General features: G+C 40.8%; 1 long non-coding RNA gene across 1 annotated transcript in view; it reads right to left on the reverse strand.

Moving 5' to 3' along the window:
- LOC147015418 (uncharacterized) overlaps positions 1 to 11,927 on the reverse strand; it is a 12,558-nt gene extending 631 nt beyond the window's left edge. Inside the window, exons 1-3 of the long non-coding RNA XR_015050323.1 lie at positions 6,549 to 11,927; positions 6,164 to 6,261; positions 1 to 5,965 (exon numbers count right to left, since the gene is read on the reverse strand). The exon at positions 1 to 5,965 is cut by the window's left edge and continues 631 nt beyond it. This is a non-coding gene — a long non-coding RNA (uncharacterized LOC147015418). The remainder of the gene's footprint in view (positions 5,966 to 6,163; positions 6,262 to 6,548) is intronic.
- Positions 11,928 to 15,637: the final 3,710 nt, after the last annotated feature.

A 15,637-nucleotide genomic window follows, 5' to 3' on the forward strand; every position in this document is an offset into this window, starting at 1 on the left:
CAAATAATCGTCACTGACTGCGAACTTCCGGACAGTGAGGACTTAACTTCCGGACTTCCGGATAGTGACGAGTGCTGTATTCTTTCTCGATTTCTGTACTTTCTCGATTTTCTTTAACACAACGCCCCAATCCAGTCGTCGTTTACGACAGCGAAGGAACGAAGCTGCGCGTCATGCACATGCAATGGAATCTAACGAAGCACGAGCTGCTCGCTTGGCAGACAACACTGAACGTGAGGCATGGCGCCGTGCATTAGAAACGGATGAAGAACGAACTGCTCGCTTGGCAGACAACACTGGACGCGAGGCAAGGCGCTGTGCAGAAGAAACGGGTACGGGCACGTGAGAGCGAAGGAACGGCCTGTGCGGTTGTTGTTTCTGGCACGCGGTTTGAAATTATTTTGTTTTGTTTTGTTTGCACGTATGGCCATGCACTAGTTCATCTAAATGTGGCATTAAATGGTCAGGGGTGAATATTTTTTCAGGCCACTGTATATTGATTACATATGCACGTAGGATGCACCGCAGTTGTTGATTGCAATGTGAAAGCATTCCCCACTGGTTATTAAAAGCTCTTTCTAACCACTGATTCAGATACAAAATAATGTGAAGTACCTGCTCGGTTTGGTTTGGTCAGAAGCTGAGATTTTGTCCACCGATGCAACTCAAAGGCAATATCCCATGGGTTTAAAAACAAACAAACAAGCAGTCATAGACTGGTACTTACGAAATCAACTTGGCCTCTGACCTTGTCTAATAAAAGCTGTCTCTAGAGAAGGTAGTGACGCAAACCAGAAGTTTCTACGATGATTCTGTACCAAACCATCAAAAATCGAATGTTTGACCTCACTGTGACCTTAACCTTTGACCGATTTTGACCAAAATCTAATCAGCACGAGCCATCACCCTCCTGAATCACGTGGTGTAATTTGACATTGGTAGCTTCTTCCGTTCGAGTTATTGTACCTACAAACAAACAAATACACAAACAGATGACGGAAGTCATCAATATACTTACGAAATCTTTAGATTTCGTAAGTAAAAAAAACCCACTAAACAATCGGAAAATATCCACGAATAAAAGTCAGCCGGTGGAGACTCCCTTTGCTCACTTCAGGTCACATGATGAAAGACAATGGAACTGGTTGTTAGGTAACAAGCACCTCTTCCACCTCTAATTTTATAACATTTGCCATATTCATATTACAAATTACTACAACTAAACTTTTAAATAAACAACTCATTCTCATCACTAATTGTAGATTCACTCGAGTTATATAGCTGCTTGCAGAATGAGCTTTTAAAACAGTCGAAGGGGACTGAACTTTATACATTAGAAACGAAACAATTACAAGAGATTCCTTTGTCTTTATAAATTGATGTTTTAAATGTTGTTCATTACCAAGTAATCACAGTTGTACTGACAGCACACTTTAATTATATTGCATTGGGTCACATGACTTGCCTTTTACTTATTGTTCAATTCAGTTAATTAGGAATATGCAACATTTTTAATTTGTCTCTTGGCTTGCATACAACTGTAACCTCCTGCTCCTGACCATAAATCTCTCTCGGTCCACTTCATCAAATACAGTATACAAGGCTTATATTTGTTATGACTGCACGTAGGATGTAACCGAGTAGTTGAATGAAGTGTGCAACCATTCACCACTCAACACCGTGCCCTTCCAGCCAAGCTGCACAAGGTAAGCCCTTCGCCGTTTAACCCTACCTGGGTTCCACCACAGACAGGCATTCACAAAAGGTGAGAGCCGATTGATTGTTCCCTTTCATTACGAGCGATGATCATGTATGTATATAAACTTGTATTCTACTTCAAAGAGGATTCCAATACAACCCTGTCTTATGATTTCCACAACCAGTGCAATTCATTCACTTTGATTAACAAAGGCAACGTTTTATTTTATCTGCCATTCAAAAAACCAGATTATATGTATATATACACATACATCTATATACACACAAACATAAATATATAGGGTGTCCCCAAAAAAATACAACTTTTAAAATGCTTCATTTGATCCTAAAAAAACTAATTTTGTCACTAATGCTTAATTTCTTGTTGCAGAGACCCTGAAGTTTATTTTGATACAAAGGAAGTGCCAGAAAAATGCCAAGACTGACCGTACAACAACGGACGAAAAGTGTCATGCAGGTGCAACGTCTTTACTCGAGACATTTCGGTATCCACTTGCACCATGCACCAAACTTTCGGACAATAAAGTACACCATCGCAAAGTTTACCAATGTGGGAACCATCTGAGACATTCACAAGGGTCACAGTGGTCGGAAGAGCACAGGTCGTAGTGAAGAAAATGTGGAAATGGTGAGACAGGCGGTCGTTCAGAGTCCCCAAAAAATCGATTCGACGACTTTCTGCCAAGACAAACATTCATAAGAGCACCGTTCAGAGGATCCTTCGCCAAGACATTCATGCCTTTCCATACAAAATTCAAACGGAAACGGTGCTTACTGATCAACAGAAATGCAAACGAGACTTTGCAAATTGGTTCTCAGGAAAGTTGGAGGAAGATGCAGACTTCCTCAAAAAAACTTCACATGACGGACGAATGCCATGCTCACTTGTCCGGGGAGGTAAACAAGCAACACTTTCAGGACTGGGGAACTGAAAATCCTGATAATGCATCAACTGAACTGGTGCGTCGATCTGTTCAGTCACCATGTGGGTGGCGGTTGGTTGGTATGGGATAATTGGTCCATACTTCTTTGAAGATGACCAGGGACGCACTTGCACGGTAAACCAGAGGAACTATCGCGAAATGATTCAGGAATTCTATCTGCCTGAGCTACGTACTCAGGCCCGTAGGAGAAACAACCTGATCCAGATGAGAACCCAGTGGTTCCAGCAGGATGGGGCACCGCCCCGTACAGCCAGGGAAACAAGTTTTCTCAACCAACATTTTGAGGGCCGCTTTATCTCCCGCTACGAAGACGTTGAGTGGCCACCATATGACCCCGACCTTGCTCCTCCAGACTTCTTCTTGTGGGGGTATCTCAAGGACAGGATCTATGGAAACCCTCGGCCTCACTCTTGATCAGCTGAAGGAAAACATCCACCGAGAAATCGAGAACATTCCTCAGGAAACGTTTCGCAAAGTGATGGAGAGCATGACAACGCGTTTGCAGGCAGTGATAGGACAACGTGGAGCCTACGTCGAACATGTGGTCGAAAAGAAAACGACGATTCTATACCAAAATTTAAATTTTGGTGGCAATTTTGACATTGGTACAATAAACTTCAACCTTTCAGCTCTCTCCAGCCATATATCTTTTTAAAAAAATATATGTTATGACAATCCTCGTTGCAGATGAAAAGTTGCATATTTTTGGGACACCCTACACACCCTACACACCCTACACACCACACACATCAATTGCCCAAAATGAGTCGAGTGGGTGTCTTTTTTTCCCCCCACTATCATTTGCGAAGATCGTCACATGGCACAGAGCAAACACCTGACCAGCTGTACCCCAGACCTGCACCTGTCTTTATTTACCTTTAAAAAAAAAAAATGATCTTTTTAAAAAAAAAAAAAAAAAAATGAAAAAAAAATCACTTTCAAAAGTGGTGATTACATGCATTAGATACAAAATGCATCCAAGGTTATCAAAATAAACACACTCATTCAAGCACACCTCCTGAACTGTCACCTTCCCAGGTTTTCCAATTTCACTTCGATTTTCAGACCCAAAAATCTTCCGATTCAAAAGTTCCGATTCTTTGCTGTAACAAAACTCATTTCTCCAATGAGCACAAGTCACTCATTTCACGGACTTGCACAAACTCCAGGTTCATCCGTGTTTTATTGCTGATATGCAACTGTGATGGACCTGAGCAAGTACAGGGTGTGTTGGAGAATCTTGAGAGGCCATACACAAATGCATGTACACCATTTACATGAACCTAAAACAATATGAAGACAGTTCAAAATCTATGGCAGAATAATGAACTGCTACAAACAAACACTCAAATGTTCAGTTCATAAGTATACAGGGTAGTCCGCAAGTCTTGTTGATTAATTTACTCAACAAAATGTTGAAAGAAGTGCCAACTGCCGTAGGTAAAGGAGGCGAAGCAACGTTTTGGGCACAAGACCTTCAAAACACGAGGTTGAGAGTACAGAGATTCTCTCTGGCTTTGAAGAAGGCCTCATTCCAAAAAACCATTGCTTCACCTCGTTTTCCCCAAGGTAGTCAGCACACCTCTCTCTCAACATTTGGTTGAAAAAGATTAATCGTCATTATTCTACTGGCAGACAAATTAGCTTGCATAAAGACGTATTTTCCCCAAGTCCTATTTGCGAGTCTGCCTGAAAGCTTCCCAAATAAACATTAAATTTGTACTGCCACATATTGCTGTTAGACGAAGAACAAGAAAGAAGATGGATGGAACATTTCCGAGATTTTCAAGCAACCCAATCCCACCTCCAGTTTCGAGTTCGATGATGACATTGTGTTGATGCAGCTGGATATCAACTTGGAAGGAATCACCGATGCAGAGGTTCAGCGAGCTATCATGAAATTAAGCAACAAGGCACCAAGGTTGGATGACATTCCGGCAGAGCTTCTGAAACATGGATAATATGTCATCATCACAAAGCTCACAGACCATTCAAAAGGATCAGGAAAGCAGAAGTTGTTCCAGCTGTTTGTTAAAGAGAACAGCAAAGGTGTAAGGGGTAATCGTTAGGCTACCAGAAAAAGGAATCCTTCGTGACTGCAACAATTGGAGAGGTACAACACTTCTATCTGTAGCTGGTAAAGTTTTTTGCACAGTGCTCCTTAGCAGACTAAAGGAAGATCATTCGTGAAGAACAGTCTGGTTTTCGAAGTAGTCGATCATGCAGAGCAGATTTTCACATTGAGGAACATCATTGAACAGAGCCTGGAATATCAGAACACACTCACTGTCAACTTCAGACTTCAAAAAAGCCTTTGATGGCATCCACCGACAGTCAATTATGGAAGATTACAAGACAGTATGGAATTCCAGTGATTATATCAATATCTCTCAAGCTCTGTACCAAAACTGGCGACTGCATCAAGACCATACCAGCTCTGGGACGACAAACTCTTGATATCGTAACAGAAGTATGCCAAATGTGTAGACTCTTCCCTTTCCGATTCCTTTTGTTTGACTTTGTAATGAGGAAAGCCATGACAGGTGGCAACTTTGGCATCTCATGGTAGCAACATCGCTTGACAGACCTCGACTTTGCAGATTTTTTTTGTATACCTTGTCGAGGCTCGTATGAGAGCGAACACACAACGCACAGCAAGGAGGGCATGAGACAAGAGGGGTGGGAGTGGGAAGGACAAAACAGTGGGGAACAGAGAAATTAGGATATTTGTCGAAGGGAGAGGGATGGGGTGGGGAACACGGAGTATACAAGATGGACATTACAGGGACTTTCAGGAAGGAAAGCAGGGAATTTGAAGGAGGGGGGTTTGGGGTGGATTAACGGGGTAGAAAAGATTGAGGATTTGGATGGGGGAATATAAGAGGTGGTGGTGAACAGCTGTTTTGAAGGCCTGGAGGGAAGAATAGGATTGAACAGAGTGAGGGAGTTTATTCCAAAGGTGGGAAAAAAAAAGAAAGAGTGAAGGTGAGCAGTGATTTGTGATTTTGGTAGTTTTACCAGAAGTAGAAGGGGGTTGTTGGCGGACCTTGAGCACCCTACGGAAATGTGGTGGGTACACATCGCAGACACAGCGGGGGGGGGGGGGAGCGAGACCGGAGAGGAAACTGTAGAAGACATAAAGACCACCGACCTGCCTGCGGTGAGAGAGTGAGAGGCCCAAAGACTCAGCCTCATCGCAGGAGATGCCAATGATCCAAAATGCCTTGGTTTCCATAGCATGAAGCCAAGAAAGGCGAGAGGCAGGAGCACCAGCCCAGAGGGGAGAGCAGTACTCCATCAGGCTGCGGACAAAGATGACATTGCACTGTTGGCTGAAGATTCCACTGGGCTGCAAGATATGACCTCTAGCTTGGAGAAATGCAGTGCCAAAGTATGCTTGCATATCAGCTGTGCAAAGACCAAGACCTTGATCAATCAACAACAACAACAACAACATCACCCTATTACAGTTGATCAAAGAAAACAATGAGGAAGCCAACCTTTTTCGGTATTTCGGTAGCACACTCTCCAGGGAAGGTAATGCTGAGATTAACTTCCACACAACAATTGGCAAGACAGCCTCAGTTTTGCAGCGCCTCTGCGAAGTATGGAAATTAACCACTATTAATATTGCCACCAAGCTAAAACTCCACATGTCCATTGCAATTTATGCCATTGAGATCTGGAAGAGAACAGCAAAGGTGTCACATAAACTTGATGCATTCCACCAACGTTGCCTCTACACGATTCTTGGAATCCCATGGAGAGATCATAATCACAAACAAGGAAGTGTTCAAGCGAGCTGGGTTAAGGTGTGTCTCAGACATTGCAAGAGAAAGGAGGTCAAGGTTAATCAGATGTACATTCCATCTCCATGATACTCACCATGCTCTAGTAGCCCTCAAATGGATATCACTCGGTGGTAAAAGGAAACAAAGTCGCCCCCCCCCCCACCAAAAAAATACCTGAAAAAAAGACACCACATGGATGAGGGCGAGAAAAAAAATTCTATGAACGAGATCAGATGGCGACACCTTGCTGCCCAATGCCCCACTTGGGCCAGGAGGAACCAAGTTGAAGTAAGTAAATCACATTCTGAACTGGTTATTTGTCACTTATGGGTTGTGTCCAACACTCTTAGAGGATCATCATAAATTTGTTAGATCATCCATGAGTTGCAAGACTGGCTTTTTGAGTCGCTGAGATTTTTTGAGTAGCTGAGATTAGAACTTCAAGGACTTCCCTAGTTGGTATTCCAATTCATACAATAATTTTAGAAGTGTGTGTAGTGCTTGTGTGAGTGACTCCTATGCACTCCTGAACTGCTGGACAGAATGAGGTGAAGTTTTACTTGTGATGTGCACAAGGGATTTTTCTGGATGGTCAAAAAAAAAAAATTTCTTTTCAAAATCTATGGTCCTGGGGGCAGGGCCAAAATTACACTGCTCTTGCACCTTCATGGCACACGGTGATAAAAACTACCAAGTTTGGTGAATTTCTGCCCAACCGTTTAGGAGAGAGCGTGACGGATGGAGGGACACAGCCGATTACAATATTCCCCCCCATTTTCAAAAAAAGGTGTGGATAATAATAATAAAAAATAGTGTATTCATCTTCCTGTGCCCCACCCATTTCTCATCTACCCCTTCCCCCTTTACCATTCCTGAATAAATGTCTGATTATAAAGAGACGTATACATAGAATAATCCTTTGCTTTCTGCAGCGTTTGGAGTAACAGCCACCTCACCACTTCCCCATTACGCCTCCGTAGCATAATCTATGTGCACACTGAGCATGTCCAGAAAGATAACTGACAGTTTGGGAAGAAACCGACAATTACGCTATGTGCGTTTTATTGCAAGAATTAACAAAATTTGAGATTGCATTTCAACAAAACCATGTATTCAAAGGTTTAAACGTCCGGATATACACGGCATCCGTTTGGAATTTGAAGGAAAGGCCACTTCATTACACCACTTCCTTGTGCTAATAACCACAGTCAAACCTCAAACCACATGATTGCTAGGCACTGCCCAATTCAGCCAGGTGCTCCAGCTGAATATACATGCCTATACAACTCTGCCACACATGAGGATTTGTAACCATGGACATCATTTCAAGGCCTGGAATCAGACTGCAGTAACCCAATCTTTATACAGACTCAAAAACCCCCAAAACAGACAGTAGAAGAAAAACTTTAATAATACCAATAAGTATTTGATAAAGCAAGGTATGATGTCAACTACAGAGAGAAGGTAAAAATCTTGGACTTGGCAAAACAATCTCAATGCTTACACTTGCCTGGCTGATAAAAACATTCATAAGATCTACTTTGACATGCAATGTTTGCAAAACAGAAATAATTTGATGTCACATAATTCACTTGACCAAATAAAGTGGGCCCATGTATTGCAAAAAAAGAAAAGAAAAAAAAAAGTATCCCTCAATGCAATGGGAAGCTCCCTCCCAAAAAACCCATCAAATGTAGGGTGGGATCTTCCTGGAAAGTAGAAAAAAAACAAAGGTCATGGAGGCCATCTATGATCCTGAAAAAAAAATGACTAGGAGACAAGTCCAGTTGAAAGTAATGCCAGTTGTAAAAACCTGTGTAAACTCGTCCAAGTACGAGTGAACTGTGGGTGTCAAAGGTCCGTCAATATCCCATCTCCCTCCAAAGTTGATATGACAATGACAATGTTACTCAGGTATGCGACAAGTAAAGATGCATAACAGTGTAGTGGTAGATCTAGAAATTAAAAACATTAAACAGGAACGGTGGGTTCAGGTCAGAGGGACAGGGTACAGCATTATTGGATACAAGACTAAAGACTTATTTATGCCGTGAAAAAGAGGAAGTGGTCCAGAGACCAAGGGCAACCCCCATCCTCTCCACAGATCCACATATGCTGCACATCTTGCTAAAGAAGGCACACTTTAGGATGCAAATCAAATATCCACCTTCATGTATGAAACATGTCTTACCTGGTGAATACATTTTCAAGTAGTCTTCTTAACAATTACAGCCATTTTAGATTGTTAGCCAGACAGCGTTCAAAACACACTGACCATGCATGGTCAGCATTGCATTGTGTGAAATACTTTGAATACGATGAAAAACAAGCTTAAATGATCCTTTAAGAGTGAGATTATAAAACACATAAATTCAGTTTTAAAATAAAATAAATGGAGCTCGTCATGTAGAGGTTCAGAGAAGTGCACAAACACGCCGGTGATATTTGGCACACTTGGGAAAGCAGGACAATGCTTTCGACCTCACTTTGTTAGCAAGAGAAATTAAACACTGAGTGCCAAAGCGAAGCCTGGTGAGTAATTTTAAAGAAAGAAATTACTGGAAATCAAGAAATGGTTTGTCACCAAGAAAAATTCCAAGCACAAAACCCTGGCCAAGCACAGACACACCCACAAGGGAAACACATTGCCAGACAGTGAGAATTGGTGAGTGAAACGTTACACGAACCATGCCCGAAATACCAGGTGCTTTCCATGTTCAAATTCAAACAAGTCATTCACTTGTGACAATCAAGGGAAAGATAAGGGCCAGAGACTGAACAATCAGCTGTTTAAGGGAAGCAATTATGCTTTTTGCCACGATTATGCCTGGTTCTTTAGCTTCAACACGTCACGTCTGTGTGCGAGTTTGTATATATAATATATATATATATATATATATATATATATATATATATATATATATATATATCACACACACACACACACACACACACACACACACACACACACACACACACACACACACACACACACACACACACACACACACACACACACACACACACACACACACACACACACACACACACACACACACACACACACACACAATATAGGACAATTCCAGCATAACGGACGTAACAGACAAAAATTGCATCACTAATGTTGAAATTTTGAAAAGGTTAGCCATATTACAGAGAGTTTCTTTATTCCATATCGTAATTAGTCTCTATCGCTTTCTGATATTGGTACAAACCCCACCGCGTAGTCCACTACTAAAACAAAAATCAACATTTAAGAGGCGTAACGGACGTAACATCGAAATGGACACAACTAAAACTGGCCATAGCACAATTCTTAAATCCTGCGAAATAACGAATTTGTAGTATACCTTTCATTCGCGGTAAGCAAACTAAGCATTAGTAGCATACTTTCTATATTCCAACGATACAATCTGTCTGTTTGTTAAAATATTTTGAAAAGTTCACTGTAACGGACGTAACATTTTCGACAAAATGATAAGACAGAATGACTTACCGTTGGAAGACGTTGAGGCAGTTCTTTCAAGATGGCCGCCAAATCACGTGACATCATCCACGGAGTAAATATCACATAAATTATGAAAATTCAGACCAACCTAAACACCGTCCAACAGAAATCCTTTTGAAAAATACATTTTCAAATTTTATGCTTCATGTCCATTATTACGTGGAATTACCCTATAATAGAAATAATTGATTGATTAAATATGGCCGAGATCTACTTGTGCTCAAAACACGTGAATTGCTGCACAGTATGAGGTTTGGCAGTCCATAATTGCAGTTCAAAGATGGTAGTTGCAAAAAATGAGAAGACATGCCACCTTGGATCCAAAAATGATCAAAAACTGTCACCACAAGCTTATCACAACTGGCTGAATCAAGGCTGTAAGAAGATCAGGAAGACATACCACCAGAAAACATTGGCCGGGTACAAGACATGTTCACAAGGAGCCAAACGTCGTCAGACAAACATTGAGGGAGAGTGGAAGAAGTTATCATACAATTCAGGTAATTTTGAAGAAGAACTTAGGATGGAAACCATATAAACCTCATTATGGTCAGGAGCCGTTTCCAGATGATTGTGACAACAGAAGAGTTTGTTATTATTTCCTTCCGTTAATTGATTATCCAGGTGTGTTTACATGACATTATCTGGTCTGACGAGGCTGTTTTCCATGTTGGTGGTTTTGTCAAAAGGCATAACTGCCATCAAGGGTCAGGAAATGATCCAGAAATGCCAAATGCGGCGAAAGTCAACCAAAAACTGCTCGTTTGGTGCAGAACGAGTTCAACACAACTCATTGGACCTTACATCTCTGCAAAAAAAATGAAGAGTTGGTACTTAGAAAAAAAAACTTCAAAAATGATTCTTCAAAAAAGTTTTGCTGAGAACAGAGAGGAAATTAATAAACTGTCACCAATTTTTCATAAAAGAAATTGAAAAACAGATTTATCCAAGTCTCTCTCTATGTTATCTTCAACCCACTCTTTCGACTGTTCCTTTTGTTCTGTTCAGTGTTCTTGCTCTTCCATGAGCCTTGACTGTAAACCAAAGGATTTATTTATTTTTGAAATGCAAGATGGTTCCTCCCTCTGTACTTTTCAATTGAATTCATATTTGGTTGGCTACCCACTTTCCATGCAAATAGATCAAGCGATGAGGACCAATAGAGTGGCCATCCAGAACTGATTTTTAAAAAAAATTTTGTGGATGGGCCAAGGAAAGTGTACGCAAGCAAACCTGTTAATTTGGATGAATTAGAAAGTTCTATCCACAAAAAGTTTTTGCAGATTTGACAGGAGTTTTAAGTGTTCAATGGAAAATGTTGTTGAGTCATTGAAGAAAAAATAAAATAAAATAAAATAAAAGTTGAGCACGCAGTAGCTTATGTTGATACTTCATGTTCACAAATTAAAATAGCAATCAATGGCTTTTCAAGATTAAAAAAAAGGAAAAAGAAAACGAGCAGAGATGCAAACCCTCACCAGGACTTCTTTTGAGTGGTGTATTTTTTTTATAGGTTTTAGGGTAAATCTAATATGGCTGCCACACCACGTGACCTATGACATCATAATTATCATTGAAACATTCAACATGAGTAGCCACACCAATGGTGAAAATTGTCTCAATCCGACAAGCGGTTGCGGAGAAAAACACGAAAGTTCTGTACGGACAAACAGACCCAAAAGCAATAACCTCTGAGTCCTTCGGCGAGGGTAAAAAAAAAAAAAAAAAAAAAAAAAACCAAAACACAAAAAGATAATAAAAATAAAATAATGCTGAGCACGTTGGAGCTGACGTTGATACTTCACGTTCACAAATTAAAATGGCAATCAACGGCTTTTCAAGAAAATAAAAATAATTGGGTTTTCTATTTACATTAATTGTATTTCTACATTTAAAATAGGGACTTGATTGTGGATCACTATCTAAATATAACTAAAACTCATCGTGTGTGTGTATATATATATATATATATATATATATATATATATATATATATATATATATATATATATATATATATATATATATATATATATATATATATATATATATATATATATATATATATATATATATATATATATATATATATATATATATATATATATATATATATATATATGTTCCCAAAATACAACCAAAATGGAACACAATAGCACAAAAATTTTAGGGCCACCTTACTCACCATTCACCTGCGGTGTGCAGTATCAAGTTTCGTTAAAATCGGGCAACGAAAAAATTATTTTAAAATATCAATTCCCGATTCAGTCAAGTTTTGCTATGACGATCCATAAAGCGCAAGGACAAACCATGGAGAACGTGTTAATATACCTCGAGAAACCGGTTGGCTGAACGATGACTCCTGAGGTAAATGCTCAAATTTTCTTCAAGTTAAAGAGTGACCACCAAATATTATTATCTTTTTTTTTCTCATCAACCATTGTCACAACGGGAACCCAACGGGTTCATGGGTCATCTCGTGTGTATATAAAACCAATCATCATACATGACAAGCCAGGGTTACACTTGTCCATGAAACTAGCATTCAGCATCCAGCAATTTGTGGCTGCACCTTCTCCAGTGCACAATGTGTCGGTTTATACTATCTGCTGTTATCTGTTCTTAGATTCACCTGTTGTCAGTTTTCAGGCAAAAAAAATAAAATAAAAATTACCCCTGTGTGGGGGTGACTGTCATCTCTATAATGTTCTTACTATCATAATCGATGAACCGTTGCCAGATATCTCCTAAAATGACAGACTAGATAGGTTTTGAAAATGGCAACTTTCACAACTTTCGTGACCTTGACCCTGACCTCGAATCCGGGAAAAAATATGTCGTTGGGTATCACTCATCGACCTCTACCCACATACCAAATTTCATCAAGATCGGAAGTAAAAAGTTCTTTGTACCGGGAGATGTTTTTGACCATCTTCCAGGTTACGTGGCGGCCAAACGGGATGGAAATTCAAAAATCTGTCCGGTTAGATACAAGATAATATTTTTTACTATCATCATCAATAAACAGTTGCCGAATATCTTGTAGAATGGCAGACTAGATAGGTTTTGAAAATGGCGATTTTTATAACTTACGTGACCTCGTGACCTTGACCTTGAACCCGGACAAAAGTTATATCGTTGTGCAACACTCATCGACCTCTACCCTACCAAGTTTCATTAAGATCGGAAAGAATTTTTTGATGGACGGACATTTGTTCCGGCTTTATTAGGTCATCTCGGTAGAGATGACCTAATAAAAGTGAAAAAAAATAGAAAGGAATTAATGCAACATCTTGTTTGGTTGTCATTCCTCATTCTAGCAAGTGTTTAAAGCAGTAACAAGTCAAACAATAAATTTGGACATATATTTGAAAAGTCGAACAAGATGGGGGTATTGGGTGACCATCCAGGAAGACTGATCAAGATTGCCTTTATGATGGAGCTTTCAAGTAATTACTGTGAAAAGTGATCCCAAACAACAGCTCAGAACATCAAGGAGTAACTCTAATTATGGGCAGCATGTGATTGGTGAGGCCTAACCACTAATCGGAGACATTTTACTATGGACTTGGGAAAGACAGAACTGACACGAGAGCGAGCACAGGCAAGTGCAAACACCTTCACCAACAAACATATCCCTATCCTTTGCAATAATTGATGTGAACATGCTCTCAGACACAAGTCAAGTACAAACTCTAGCCTAAATGCTACTGACAAGTAGCTGTGAATTCAACAGAATCCAATTTTACAACCTTAACACACAAGATAAAAATTAAGGATATATTTGTCAATTTAATAAACTCTCAAGAGGGGCACTCGATAGAGTGAATTTTAAGGGTTGTATCCCACCGATAGGCTGGGTCTAGATTCGGATCCGAATTAAAATCTAAATCGGCTTAGTCTCGTCACATCCCCAAACTCTCCACCAAATGTCGGCTGAATCCGTCCACAACATTTTGAGATATCTCTTCACAAACAAACAAACAGACGTGAAAACATCCTCCATCCACCTTCGGTGACCAAGGTAGTAATTTCATACAATAGATTGACATTACCCAAGTTCACGTTGATTGTTTTCCCCTCCATACACATTCTTCTGGTTTTCAGGATTTGATTCGCATTGGAGATAAGCAAGGTTAGTTTTGCTTGAATACACAGCAAAGCAAAAGAAAAAAATTATATATATATATAGATTTGTTAGTCAAGACAAACCCGCAAGGGTAGCAACATGTACTGTAGAAGGACAACAGGGAGACATATGGGAAAGAAGGAATAAAGAGGTTAAATGAAGGTACATTATGTAGTTAAAATCTTGGTGTTTCATCAAAATAATTAGTCAGAAGCAAACAGAAAATAAAAACAAAGTGCTAAAAAAATTTTTTGGGTAAAATTAAATGTAGGCAATAATGATAGAACCTCCCCCTTACCCCCCCCCCCCCCCCAGCATTACACAGCAAATAAAGTGGTAATTAAAGCTCGGATAATCTTCAAGCGAAAAAGCACGAGTAAGAACAAGACAGCAATTCCATGAAAGATCATTCCAAGGAACAATAAAATTTCAAATAGTATGACCAGTGAGAATATTGACAAGATGCTCACTTAAACCCTCAACCAGATGAAACCAGTCGATTCACCACAGCCCAGTCCACATTGTCACCTATCCCTCCACCCAGAACCAAAAACGAGACATCCTAATGTTGATCATGTTCCATGAATGAAATGGGCGACAGCTCGACACTGGCGCCAGACCGGCGATGCGAGCGGCCACGCAGAGAGCGGCCCTCGCATGAGGGGCAGGAGTGCCGCACAGCACGAGAGCGCAAGTCGTACTCGTACAGGTCACAGGTGGAATCTGCGCCAAGCTGCTCCTGCTGGGGTCAGTGGCAGGCATTATGACACGGGAGGATGGAAGGAAAAGATTGGGAAACTGTCCAGCATTGTGCGTGTGCACAAATGGACGTGTGTACACACGTGAGGCTGCTATGGGAGATCAACAAGCACACCTGGTAGGGAAGGTGTGAGAGACCTTATTTGTTAACCGATTCCCAACGAAGTCCATTATCATTTGTAAAGTAAATGAGGGGGGAATAAGAAAGAAAGAGAGGAGAGGGAAGAGATCAAAGATGGAAGAGAGGAGAAGAGAGGAGAAGAGAGGGAAGAGATCAAAGATGGAAGAGATCGAAGAGAGGGAAGAGATCGAAGAGAGGAGAGGAGAGGGAAGAGATTGAAGAGATCGAAGAGGGAGGAGAGATCGAAGAGGGAGGAGAGATCGAAGAGGGAGGAGAGATCGAAGAGGGAGGAGAGATCGAAGAGGGAGGAGAGATCGAAGAGGGAGGAGAGATCGAAGAGGGAGGAGAGATCGAAGAGGGAGGAGAGATCGAAGAGGGAGGAGAGATCGAAGAGGGAGGAGAGATCGAAGAGGGAGGAGAGATCGAAGAGGGAGGAGAGATCGAAGAGGGAGGAGAGATCGAAGAGGGAGGAGAGATCGAGGAGGGAGGAGAGATCGAGGAGGGAGGAGAGATCGAGGAGGGAGGAGAGATCGAGGAGGGAGGAGAGATCGAGGAGGGACGAGAGATCGAAGAGGGAAGAGAGATCGAAGAGGGAAGAGGGAGGAGAGATCGAAGAGGGAAGAGAGATCGAAGAGGGAAGAGGGAGGAGAGATCGAAGAGGGA

Source organism: Eptatretus burgeri, chromosome 12 (genome assembly GCF_056783735.1).
Source record: "Eptatretus burgeri isolate ZD-2024b chromosome 12, Ebu_testis_v1, whole genome shotgun sequence".
Taxonomy (NCBI): domain Eukaryota; kingdom Metazoa; phylum Chordata; class Myxini; order Myxiniformes; family Myxinidae; genus Eptatretus; species Eptatretus burgeri.